Source organism: Aplysia californica, unplaced genomic scaffold (assembly GCF_000002075.1).
Source record: "Aplysia californica isolate F4 #8 unplaced genomic scaffold, AplCal3.0 scaffold00200, whole genome shotgun sequence".
Taxonomy (NCBI): Eukaryota; Metazoa; Mollusca; class Gastropoda; order Aplysiida; family Aplysiidae; genus Aplysia; species Aplysia californica.
In genome coordinates, this window is record NW_004797470.1 from 490,842 (window position 1) to 503,435 (window position 12,594).

Here is a 12,594-nt window from a genome sequence, read left to right on the forward strand (position 1 = left end):
TGTGTGTGAGTGTATGTGTGTGAGTGTATGTGTGTGTGTGTGTGTGAGTGTATGTGTGTGTGTGTGTATGTGTGTATATGTGTGTGTGTGTGAGTGTATGTATGTATTTGTGTGTGTGTGAGTGTTTGTGTGTGTGTGTGTGTGTGTGTGTGAGGAGGAGGAGGAGGAATTTAATTGATTAATTTAATTATATTTCATAACATCCCCCATCCCCCACATACACCTACACTCACACAAGCAAAGAACCCCCCCTCCCCCCTCCAAGAAAACCCCCCAAACAAAACACCACAAAACAAACAATATCAACAACCAAAAATAATACCAATATCCAAATTGTTAAAGGTTCAAGTATGAACTTCATGTAACCAGCACTAGAAGGTTAGCACACACTAACTGAAATAAACAGTACACATAGGTGAAGCAGCATGGAGGAATCAGGTTCTCGTCAAAATAATCAAAGAGAAGAAATTTTTCCGCAGGTTTGAGAATTTTTATCAAATTTTTGTTTTTTAGCACACCTGTCATGGCCATTAAAGAACTCATTTCTGTTTGGATTTTTCTGAAAAGCGTTGATTAAAAGCATGCAAAATGTAAATCTGATTTTCTCACGAGTTCAATCTTCTGACCTTTTTTTTTTTCACATGACGCGACATTTGTCTCGGACTGATTAGTGCAATAAGTGCAGAAGGCTGGTTGCTCAACATGTGTGCCAATAAATAATGAACTCAGACGACCTTAATCCGATTCCGACACTCATGTATAATTAAGTATTAATTAAGTAATATTGCACGAGCTTTTGTGGGGCCGTCCACGTGTCTGGGGAGTTCTGTCTGTCTGTCTGTCCCCGCGGTTTCATGTCAAAACAAAATCTGACATTTTGCAAACTGCACATAAAAAAGGGAAGTTATTCGATTCTGTTAATTTTGACAAAGAATGATGAAAGGAAAATAATCCCAATATATGCACACACACACACACACACACACACACACACACACACACACACACACACACACACACACACACACACACAAAATAAAATAAAAATGCTAAATAATGCAGGGTGCATAAAAACCCCGGGGACAGTTCTGTCGACAGAGATCAGGCATGTTTCCCTCTCCTCAATGCTGTGTGGATTCGAAAGTGTCGAGGAAGGCACCAATTTTTTAACAATCCTTTATTCAAAACAAGCAAAACATGAGAGCAGAACAGTAAATCTGAAGTACACGTCATGTTACATATTGCTATCCATGCATCTTTTATCTCACTTTTGTCAGAGTCAGAGGTATGAGCGAAGATTTTTTCCTACTTGCAGGTCATTATCATTAATTAAGTACGCATACCTTTTCTTTCCTTCTACCCAGTACGTACAATTTGCAGATATTTCATCCAGGTAGGCTACAGAGGGAAAAGATACTGGACAAGATGACAACATGGCTGGGAGCAGCAAGAACAACAGACACCATTGCTGCATCGAAAGACAGAGTGAAGTGGAGGTCCATGATCGCCCACGCCAGTCGGCAAGGCACCGGATGATGATGAGGCTACATAATATCTTTTTGATTAATAATCAAATTGGGTATTCATCAGCTGGTGCTATCTTGTTGAACAAAATGTGAGGCAGCGTGGTGGAATCAGGCTCTCGTCAATTTTTTGGCATATTGAGTTATTGGTATCATTTTAAAGCTTGTACATTTGTCTTGCTTTCAATGAAAAAAATACCCATCCATCTTCAATAGAAGTGGAGATATTTTGGATTGAAGGAGATGGGGGTCACCTGGTTTAAGAGGTAAAATTAGCGAGAAAATGTCTACCAAAGCTTGGTAAATTCCAAAGCTGAAGAGTGTTCATGGAAACTAAATTTATATTTTTGTGCCTTTAATCAACGTTTTCGGTGAAATCCTCAAAGGAATGTGTAAATGGACATAAAAAGTCTTGAGCCAAAAAAACCACAAACATTTGATAAAAATTGCTAAGCAGGGAGAAAACTGCTATTTTCTTCGATTTTATTATTTTGACGGGAGCCTGATTCCACCACGCTGCCTCACAAATGTTCGTGTTTGAGAACTGCGAAGACTAAAATCATTGGACCATTCTATTACAGCATCTTACCATACAAGAATTAAAAGTTTCACCAAAAAAAAAAGGGGGGGGGGGAGATAATCGTAAAGCACTGCATACACTTAGCCCCTACTCGTTTCTTTTCAACGAATTGTACGCAAAACTACCTTTTGAAGTAGAACCTGATCGAGAACTAATACTAATAGTTTTTGTTCTTTATTTTTCTTACACAAAGTTTACTTTTGCAAATTTTACTAAAATGCTACGAACTCAACTTTAAGATTTCATTTAACTGTGAAACAACGATAAAAAGGAAGAGTAATGTGTGATAAGAACAGTCGGTAGGCCAGTGGTAAACCGTTCGGTTTAGTTAGGTCAGTATATGACTCCAATAGGCTGTGCCGAATGTTGAATTCCTTTTCTCTCTAGCTGCGGTGACTCGACTGAGTCAGCTGTCAGTCTCAATAAAGCTTTAGAGGAGAAAATGTTAAGTGGAGTAGACACGATATAGACATTTATAGGATACATAGAGCGTGAATTCAAGATTCGCCTAACTTTAGTAACATGAAACATATGTTAAATCAAACACGGTTTCTCGATTTACAAGCAATACATATTGATTGGTAAAATGACTTTTCCGAAGTTGGTCAATAACCAAGGAGAGTTTTACGGTAAGCTCCTTGCCAATAACACATACCAGGGCCAACTTAATCCAGGTCACATAAGCACGTCGGAACAAAGCAGGCGGTTTAGAGTTCCCAGAGTGGCGGTATATTTAATTTGTGTCTATCACATTAGAAAAAGGTCGACTGGGTCTTGGGCAGTTTCCTGAAGGGAACCCATTTAACCTGTAAGAATAAGGAGTAACACAAATCATATTATATATTTCCTTTTTTTTTTTTTACTGTGTTGCTATCCGTTATTTTAAAAAAGTGTTGAATTGTTTGTTGTTGTTGATTTTATCGATTTAGCCAGAAGTCTATTTACCTTCATTAATTGTTTCTTCCAGCCTAATTTGACGTGAAAGGGAGGAAAGATGATTTTCCCCTATCCACCAAATTGGTTAACTAATGGCATTTTTCTCTTTGACTGTTACAGCAGCTGTTCTCACTGGCCAAATCTTTTATTCCAGTGTTTTTCCTTTGCCAGACTATCCCACCGACAAAGAACAATCGATACTTTGTACGGTCACTTTATTGTACCAATAAGAGTTTGGCCCTTTTCAGATCACTAAAAATCTTCCAATAGTGATCCTTATTAAATTGTGAGGCAGGCTCTCGTCAAAATAAGCAAAGTGAAGAAACTTGCATTTTTTCCGTAGGTTTGTGAATTTTTATCAAATTTTTGTTTTTTTTGGCTCAACACCTTTCATGCCCATTAAAGAACTCATTTCTGTACGGATTTTTCTTTAAGGCTCAAAAAACGAAAATTTTCAGTTACTACGAACTCTTAAGCTAAGAAAATAACTAACCTTTGGCGGTCATTTTCTCACTAATTTTACCTCTGAAAACAGGTGACCCCCACCTCCTTCATTCGCAAATATCTAGACTTGTATTTAAGATAACTGGATATTTTTTTCATCTAATTAAAGACAAGTAAACACGTTTTAAGATAGTACCAATAACTTTACATGCCCAAAAATCGACGAGAGCCTGATTCCACCACGATGCCTCACAATTCTTCTTTATGCAGAAGCAACTGGCCAATAGGAACGGTTCTGTTAAGGTCTATGGAGTAGCACACGTTAGCAACTTCTCTTTGGGGTGTCTAAAAGAGGTTCCACACATCCCAACCTTGCGCAGACACACCCAGTGCTTAGGGAGGGAGCTCTCGTGGCCTAGAGGTTAAGGTGTTGGCCTATCATGCAAAGGTCCCGGATTCGATTTTAGAGAAGAAAATTTTTCTGTCGCTACCCGGATTCGAATCCGGGACGCGACAGATAAATTTTCTTCTCTAAAATTGTCTCCTTTCATCTTCTTTCCTGATCTCTAGCAATATTCTGTTCTCTGCTTTCGTTTCCTCTTTCTGCTCCCACCCCCTCACATCCGTTGCCCCCTCCTCTGGACTCCTGACTCTTTCTGCACCATTTCTACAGCTATTCCTTGGCTCCTTACCGCTGTCTTTCAGCCACACCCCTGATCTTCTGATAGGAACGATCTACACCTAGCCTTCTCGGACACGAGCGAAAAATCTCAGAGGGCCCGTGTGCAAGTTGGCAAGTTGCGCACGTTAAAGATCCCTTGGTGGTTTAAAATCGATACGAGTAGGCTTCGGCCGCCAGCCGGGAAAAATTCAAAATTTCCTACCAACTGAAAAAGTTGAATGTGTCCCGCGCGCTCATATGACCTTGCTGTTGCGAGCGTTGTAAAACACTTATGGTTAAATTGCCCGAAGACAAAGTCCTCGTGTGTTGCAAAGTGCCGTAAGACTTCATTTCCTCTACTACAATAAAACATTATCTTTGGATAAATTTGTTTTTTAAACAGATTGTCTTCTTTCAGGCTTGAACCCAAAAAGGTCTGATAACATGTTATTAATAAATCATTCAATTCTGGCCGACAAAAACAACTGGGATTTGAAGTCGATTGGTGTGAAGTTTGATTCCCATCTGTATTATGGACGAAAAGTCACACATTATGTAAATGTAATGGTTCAGCAGTTAACTCTGGTTCATTTAAGTGAGTTTAAATTAAAACGTAGGCTAAGTTATTTTTAGAATCCTTAAATATGGCACAAAATCGACTTAAAATAAATCATTTTTCTGAAGAGCCAAACTTGATGTGACACGAAAAAGCTTATGTTCTTTCTGAAATTAGTGACCCTTAATTAAATTATACTACTATATTTTAAACCTAAGACTGAAAATGTATGTTGACCAACATAACCAGCATTTTGATAGTAATGTATTCCAATGGTATTCGGATAGTGCACGTTTTAAAGATCCCAAGATATACTTCTAAATAACCCCTCAACCCCCAGCCTCAAAGAAAAGGAAACAAAAGTAAAGTTTTAGCGCACACGGGTATTTTCAACAGCTTCCCATGGATGTGATCCATTGGTGCTAGCAAACCACGGAGAGAACAATTTATAAAAAAACCAGGCCTACATATTATATAAATATAACTCCTTGGAGCCAAAGTGGGGAAGAGCGCGTCTAAAGGTGCTATAATATGGACTCAATAAAGAAAGACTTTAAAAAAGTCGATCCTGGTTAAAACCTTCATGAACAAATCGGCGAAATCTGATACTCTGGAGTGTCAAAGCTGATTTAATCTTGTTCGTCTTGGCAGTAACAAGTAGGCTGTGAACGTTTTTTTTTCCACGCCGACCTGAATCAGGATTTAATGAAACAAACATGATATCCTGTGATCAGGACACTGTTGTACCTTTGAGGTTTGTGCGTGTGTGTGCAAGGGGGGGGGGTACACGATCCTACTATTGTAATCGAACTGGAGAAAGAGAAAGAGAGAGAGAGAGAGAGACAGAGAGAGAGAGAGAGAGAGAGAGAGAGAGAGAGAGACAGAGACAGAGACAGAGAGAGACAGAGAGAGAAAGAGAGAGAGAAGAAGAAGAGAGGGGGTGGTGGTGGTGGTGGGGGCACACAGACAGACAAACAGACAGACAGACAGACAGACACACACACCGATAGACAGACAAACGAACTGACAGCCGGACGGGTGGACAGACGTCAGACAGAGTTAAAGAGGTACAAATAGGATTTAATTAATAATACTCTGGTTGGTAATGTATCGCAATTTGTGACGTCACGTTACCTGAGGAGAAATATTCCTTTGACGAGACAACGACAGAAGACGGACAATCCTGGACGCCAAATCTTTTTAGTCATAACAATCCATGGAACTACAGTCAACTCGCACTTTGATCGAGCGTCAAGAGCAGTCAACAAGCTCTTACCCGAAGTGAAGACTGGTTTGTAAAAGACTTGTCATAACACTAGGCTCGGATTAAACACTCGAAACCTGAATTGGGTAACGCTCTACAGTTTCCTTCCGCAGCTTAATCCAAACACAAGGAGCTTTGGTGAATAATCCCTTGGCAGTTCTGAGACCAGGTCAAAGGTTACTAGTGGCACGACCTGTCCGCAGGGATAAGGTAGCATGAAGTTTGGTTTTTTTTTGGTAAGTGTTTTACAACGCTCACAACTGTAAAAGGTCTTACGAGCGCGCGGGACACACCAAACATTTTCAATTGGTAAGAAATTTTGAATTTTGCCCGGGTGGCGGCCGAAGCCTGCTCTTATCGATTTTGGACCTCCAAGGGATCTTTAACGTGCGCAACTTGCACACGGGACCTCCGAGATTTTCCGCTCTTGTTCGAGAAGGCTAGGTGTAGATCTTTCCTACCAGAAGATCAGGGGCGTGGCTGAAAGATAGCAGTAAGACGGGGCCTAGGAGCAACAGTAGAAAGGCTGCAGAAAGAGTCTGGAGCCCAGAGGAGGGGACAAAGGAGGTGAGGGGGTGGGGGAAGAAAGTGGAGACGAAAGCAGACAACAGAACATTGCTTGTGAGCAGGAAAGACAGTGAAAGGAGACAATTTTAGAGAAGAAAATGTTGCCGTCGTTACACGGATTCGGACCCGGGACCTTTGAATGAAAGGCCACATCTAGGCCACGATAGCCCCCGGACGTTCGTTTAGAGTGCTGCCCCTTTTCTTTTTTCAAACGTTGGTAGGGTATGGGTTTTTTATTGGGGGAGTGGGGTTGTTAGTTTGTTGGATCAAAGAGAAACACATCGACCAGTAATGGTAATTTGGCACTAGAAGGAGCAAGACAGAGTGGCACAACGAAAAAAAGGGGAAGGAAAGAAGATAGTTTTAACATCCCTATCATCCTGAATCTTTTTCACTAACAGCAGAATTAGAGAAAAAGATTCAGACCACAGAGATGAGATGTTACCGCAGACTCCTTGACATCTCGCACAAAGACCACGTTTCAAATGTTGAAGTACGAAAGAGAATCACCAGCGCAGTGGGGCAATATGAAGATCTACTGACCACAGTGAAGAGACGAAAGCTAAAATGGTATGGGCATGTCACAAGATCCACAGCCAAAACAGTCCTGCAAGGAACCGTACAAGGAAAGAGAAAGAGAAAGAGAGGAAGGCAGAGAAGGAGATGGGGGGACAACATTACAGAGTGGACATGAAAGACGATGGGTGACAATCTGAGGAGAGCAGAGGGCAAAATTAGATGGCGAGAGCTGGTTTTCAAATGCAGTGGTGCCCCAACGGTTGCCTCAACCACGGGATAGAAGAAGAAGAAGAAGGGTTTAACATCCCTATCAAGCATGATGTTCTTGTTTGTTATTTTTTTTATCGTAAACGTCCAATAAATCCTAAAGATGATGTGGCCCATATTGGATACACAGGTATTTAGGTGGCGTAGAAAGGAACTGGCCGAAGGAAGACCCAGGAAGTTGTCTCACTAACATGGCAATCCCCAATGTCCGGATCGGATGCGGGAACAACTTTACTTTACAATACATGCTCAGGACGAGCGGTAAGAGTTTTGAAACAGCAGGGTCACTCACACTTTTGCCCAGTGGAACGGTCTTGTACTTTCTAAACGTGGTTCCGTTTTTTCTTTTTCACTTTCTATCTGAGGGTGCTCTTCATCAGGGTGTGCAGTTTTATCGTTAGGTTCTTTAATCCTATTCACACAAAACGTGAGCTGAACTCCCGCGTCGGAGCAATAGGCGAGGCAGCGTGGTGGAACCAGGCTCTCGTCAAAATAATGAAATCGAAGAAAACAGCAATTTTCTCCCTGCTTAGCAATTTTTATCAATTTTTTTTGTCTCAACACCTTTTATGTTCATTTACAAACACATCCCTTTGAGGATTTCACCAAAAACGTTGATTAAAGGCACAAAAATATAAATTTACAGTTTCCATGGACTCTCCAGCTTTGGAATTTACAAAGCTTTGACGGCCATTTTCTCGCTAATTTTACCTCTTGAACCAGGTGACCCCCACCTCCTTCAATCCAAAATATCTACCCTCTATTGAAGATGGATGGGTAATTTTTTCATTGAAAGCAAGACAAATGAACAAGCTTTAAGATGATACCAATAACTCAATAAGCCCAAAAATTGACGAGAGCCTAGCTGATTCCACCACGCTGCCTCACAATTAGTATTTCTGTCCGGTTGCTTGGATGATTTCATTCGACAGCCGAGGGCTTCACGACAAACTCGGCGGGACCAGTCTGCCGTCGGAACAATCTATAACATTATGACGATAGGAACGTAACGCTATCATTATAGCAGTGGGCCTACCTGTGGCCACGTTCCCAATCAGGGTCAGTGGACCTACCTGTGGCCACGTTCCCAATCAGGGTCAGTGGGCCTACCTGTGGCAACGTTCCCAATCAGGGTCAGTGGGCCTACATGTGGCAACATTCCCAATCAGGGTCAGTGGACCTACCTGTGGCAACATTTCCAATCAGGGTCAGTGGACCTACCTGTGGCAACATTTCCAATCAGGGTCAGTGGACCTACCTGTGGCAACATTTCCAATCAGGGTCAGTGGGTCTACATGTGGCAACATTCCCAATCAGGGTCAGTGGACCTACCTGTGGCAACATTTCCAATCAGGGTCAGTGGGCCTACATGCGGCAACATTCCCAATCAGGGTCAGTGGGCCTACATGTGGCAACATCCCCAATCAGGGTCAGTGGACCTACCTGTGGCAACATTCCCAATCAGGGTCAGTGGGCCTACATGTGGCAACATTCCCAATCAGGGTCAGTGGGCCTACATGTGGCAACATTCCCAATCAGGGTCAGTGGACCTACATGCGGCAACGTTTCCAATCAGGGTCTCCTTTGTGAGTTTCCCAGTCAGAGAGGCCCTTGTTAGCGATATCACGGTCTGAATCCCATGAGGAGTAAACATTATTATTATTATTATTATTCTAGTAAGATTATTATTATTATTATTATTATTTGAGGCATTTCTCACCAAGACCGGGGGGCTCTCGTGGCCTAGAGGTTAAGGTGTTGGCTTCTCATTCAAAGGTCCCGGGTTCGAATCCGGGTAGCGACCGAAACATTTTCTTCTCTAAATTTGTCTCCTTTCACCTCATTTCCTGCTCTCTAGCAATGTTCTGTTGTCTGCTTTCGTCTTTCTGCCCCCACCCCCTCACCTCCTTTGCCCCCTCCTCTGGGCTCCTGACTCTTTCTTCAGCCTTTCTACTGCTACTCCTTGGCTCCTCCTTACTGCTGTCTTTCTGCCACACCCCTGATCTTCTGGTAGGAAAGATCTACACCTAGACTTCTCGGACAAGGGCGAAAAATCTCGGAGGGCCCGTGTGCTAGTTGCGCACGTTAAAGATCCCTTGGTGGTCTAAAATCGGTAAGAGTAGGCTTCGGCCGCCACCCGGGCAAAATTCTAATTTTCCTACCAACTGATAATATTAGGTGTGTCCCACGCGCTCATATGACCTTATGCAGTTGCGAGCGCCGTAAAACACTTTACAAAAACAAAAAATCACCAAGACCCTGATGTTGAAAGGTATTTCGACCCCCTCCCCACCCCCTATTTTTAGAATAGCCTAAGTAAAAGACGTCTTTCGTGTAGGAAGTCACGGACCCCACGAGTGCCCATACTGAGGAGTGTAACGACCCCGGGTTGCGCACACTGGGTCAAGTAAGTTCCAAATAGAACAATTTCAAAATGACATGCTATGTGCTAGTGGTAGGAGGTTAAGGTGTTCGCCTCCCATTCAAAGGTCCCGGGTTCGAATCCGGGTAGCGACGGAAACATTTTCTTATCTGATATTGTATCCTTTCACCTTCTTTCTATCTCTCTTTTAATATTCTGTCGAATGCTTTCGTCTCCACTTTCTTCCCCCACCCCCTCACCTCCTTTGCCCCTTCCACTGGGCTTCTGACTCTTTCTACAGCCTTTCTACTGCTACTTCTTGGCTCCTTCTTACTGCTGTCTTTCAGCCACACCCCTGATCTTCTGGTAAAATGATGGGTGAAAAATCTCGGAGGGCCCGTGTGCAAGTTGCGAACGTCAAAGATCCCTTGGGGATCTAAAATAGGCTTCGGCCGCCTCCCAAACAAAAATCAACATTTCCTACCAATTGAAAATGTTCGGTGTGTCCCGTGTGCTCATTGACTTTATGCATTTGCGAGCGCCGTAAAACACTCCCCCCCCCCCCCAAAAAAAAAGCCAAAAAACCCCCCAGACAGCCAAGACAGGACAATGCCCTGACTATGTTGTCAGTTCACTACAAAGGAAAGGAGCAACATGTCTGCCTTTCTCTTGATAAGTTTGTGGCAAGGAAAACCAGACGAGAAGTGTATGCACACAGATGAGCAAATGTGAGGCAGCGTGCTGGAATCAGGCTCTCGTCAATTTTTGGGCAGGTAGAGTTATTGGTATCATCTTAAAGCTTGTTCACTTGTCTTTAGTTGGATGAAAAATATATCCATTTATCTTGAATACAATTCGAGATATTTGCGAAAGAATGAGGTGGGGGTCACCTGTTTCCAGAGGTAAAATTAATGAGAAAATAGCCGCCAATAATTAGTTAATTCCTTAGTTTAAGAAGAGTCTGTGGTAACTGAAAATTTTCATTTTTTGCACCTTTAATCAACGTTTTTCAGAAAAATCCACACAGAAATGAGTTCTTTAATAGGCATGAAAGGTGTTGAGCCAAAAATAATTTTTAAAATAAAAATACACAAACCTGCGGAAAAATGCAAGTTTCTTCACTTTGATTATTTTGACGAGAGCCTGATTCCACCACGCTGCCTCATTTTTCAACAGGTTTGTGAATTTTTTTCAAAATTTTGTTTTTGGGCTCAACACCTTTCATACCCATTAAAGAACTCGTTTCTGTGTGGATTTTTCTGAAAAACGTTGACTAAAGGTACAAAAGATGTAAATTTTTAGTTACCAGGGACTCTTTAAGCTAAGGAAATAACTAATCTTTGACGGCCATTTTTTCACTAATTTTACCTCTGAAAACAGGTGACCCCCACATCCTTCATTCTCAAATATCTCGACATGTATTTAAGATAAACGGATATTTTTTTCCATCCAAATAAAGACAAGTGAACAAGCTTTAAGATGATACCAATAACTCGATGTTCCCAAAAATTGACGAGAGCCTGATTCCACCACGCTGCCTCACATATATCTTATGCAGTTGCGAGCAAAGTAAAAACTTACAAAAAATATTTCAAAAATCAAGCTTGGCTTTGAAAAATAGAAACATTCAGAGAAAGAAGAAGGAGCAGATCACATCATAGCGCAAACGAGCCACCTCATCCATCCCATCCTATCATTGACATCTGTAACATCAACACAAACAAAGTGGCTACAGTTGGAAATTTAAGAACAGTATTTTTATTAATATGCTCATCCTCCATAGAGAAGATAGTTCTTTCATTTCAAACAGTTTTAATTTATTTTCAATAAGTACAACATGCCACCAACTAACTCAAATCACAAAGAGAACAATGTCAGCTTATCACAGACAATTATGACTGCTAGTTGTAACAAGAAAACAGGATACACATCAAGTTTTAAAATGATAAGAAACAAGTCCTGGTATGAAATATGTGAGGCAGCGTGGTGGAATCAGGCTCTCGTCAATTTTTGAGCATATTGAGTTATTGGTATCATCTTAAAGCTTGTTCATTTGTCTTGCTTTCAATGAAAAAATTACCCTTCCATCTTCAATAGAAGTCGAGATATTTTGGATTGAAGGAGGTGGAGGTCACCTGATTTAAGATGTAAAATTAGCGAGAAAATGGCCGCCAAAACTTGGTAAATTCCAAAGCTGGAGAGTCCATGGAAACTGTAAATTTATATTTTTGTGCCTTTAATCAACGTTTTCGGTGAAATCCTCAAAGTAATGTGTTTATAAATGGACATAAAAGGTGTTGAGTCAAAAAACAAAAATTTGATAAAAATTGCTAAGCAGGAAGAAAACTGCTGTTTCCTTCGATTTTTATTATTTTGACGAGAGCCTGATACCACCACGCTGCCTCACATATATTAATTTCACACATTGATTTTACTGCCCCCCCCCCCCCCACCCCCCCTTCCCATTCCACTTCAGTAAAATAATTTCCCATAACCGGTACCTAACCCATCATCATCACTGACAGTAGCCTCAAAATGAAAGAGAATCATACGTAAATGGGTTTAGATTTCTTTTTTTGTGTGATATTTGCTGTTGGACGATGCTCACACAATCAGGGCACAATCTATGGACCATGTGTTCCTGAGATGTCCCGCCAGCTATCGTGCTAGAACCCATCTGCTTGGACATTTCAGTAACCCACTTTCAGCACTTTTTAAGGACCCCGGGGCGAGTGTTGAATTCCTGCATGCTGTCCGCACCGCTGACCGTTTATGAAGCCACAACGCCAGAAGAGAGAGAGAGGGCTTTTAGTTTCCTTCAGGAAAGTGAGTGCAGGTAAAACTAAGTAGGATAATGTATTTATGTACAATCCCATCATTCAATAATGTTGATTACTAAAGTGTGCAGTAAACTG

General features: G+C 41.6%; 1 protein-coding gene across 1 annotated transcript in view; it reads right to left on the reverse strand.

Moving 5' to 3' along the window:
- Positions 1 to 6,108, reverse strand: part of LOC101856513 — a 43,049-nt gene extending 36,941 nt beyond the window's left edge. The window contains exon 1 of the mRNA XM_013082926.2: positions 5,835 to 6,108. The gene's annotated coding sequence lies outside the window, so the exon portion shown is untranslated. The remainder of the gene's footprint in view (positions 1 to 5,834) is intronic.
- Between the last annotated feature and the right edge of the window lie 6,486 nt (positions 6,109 to 12,594).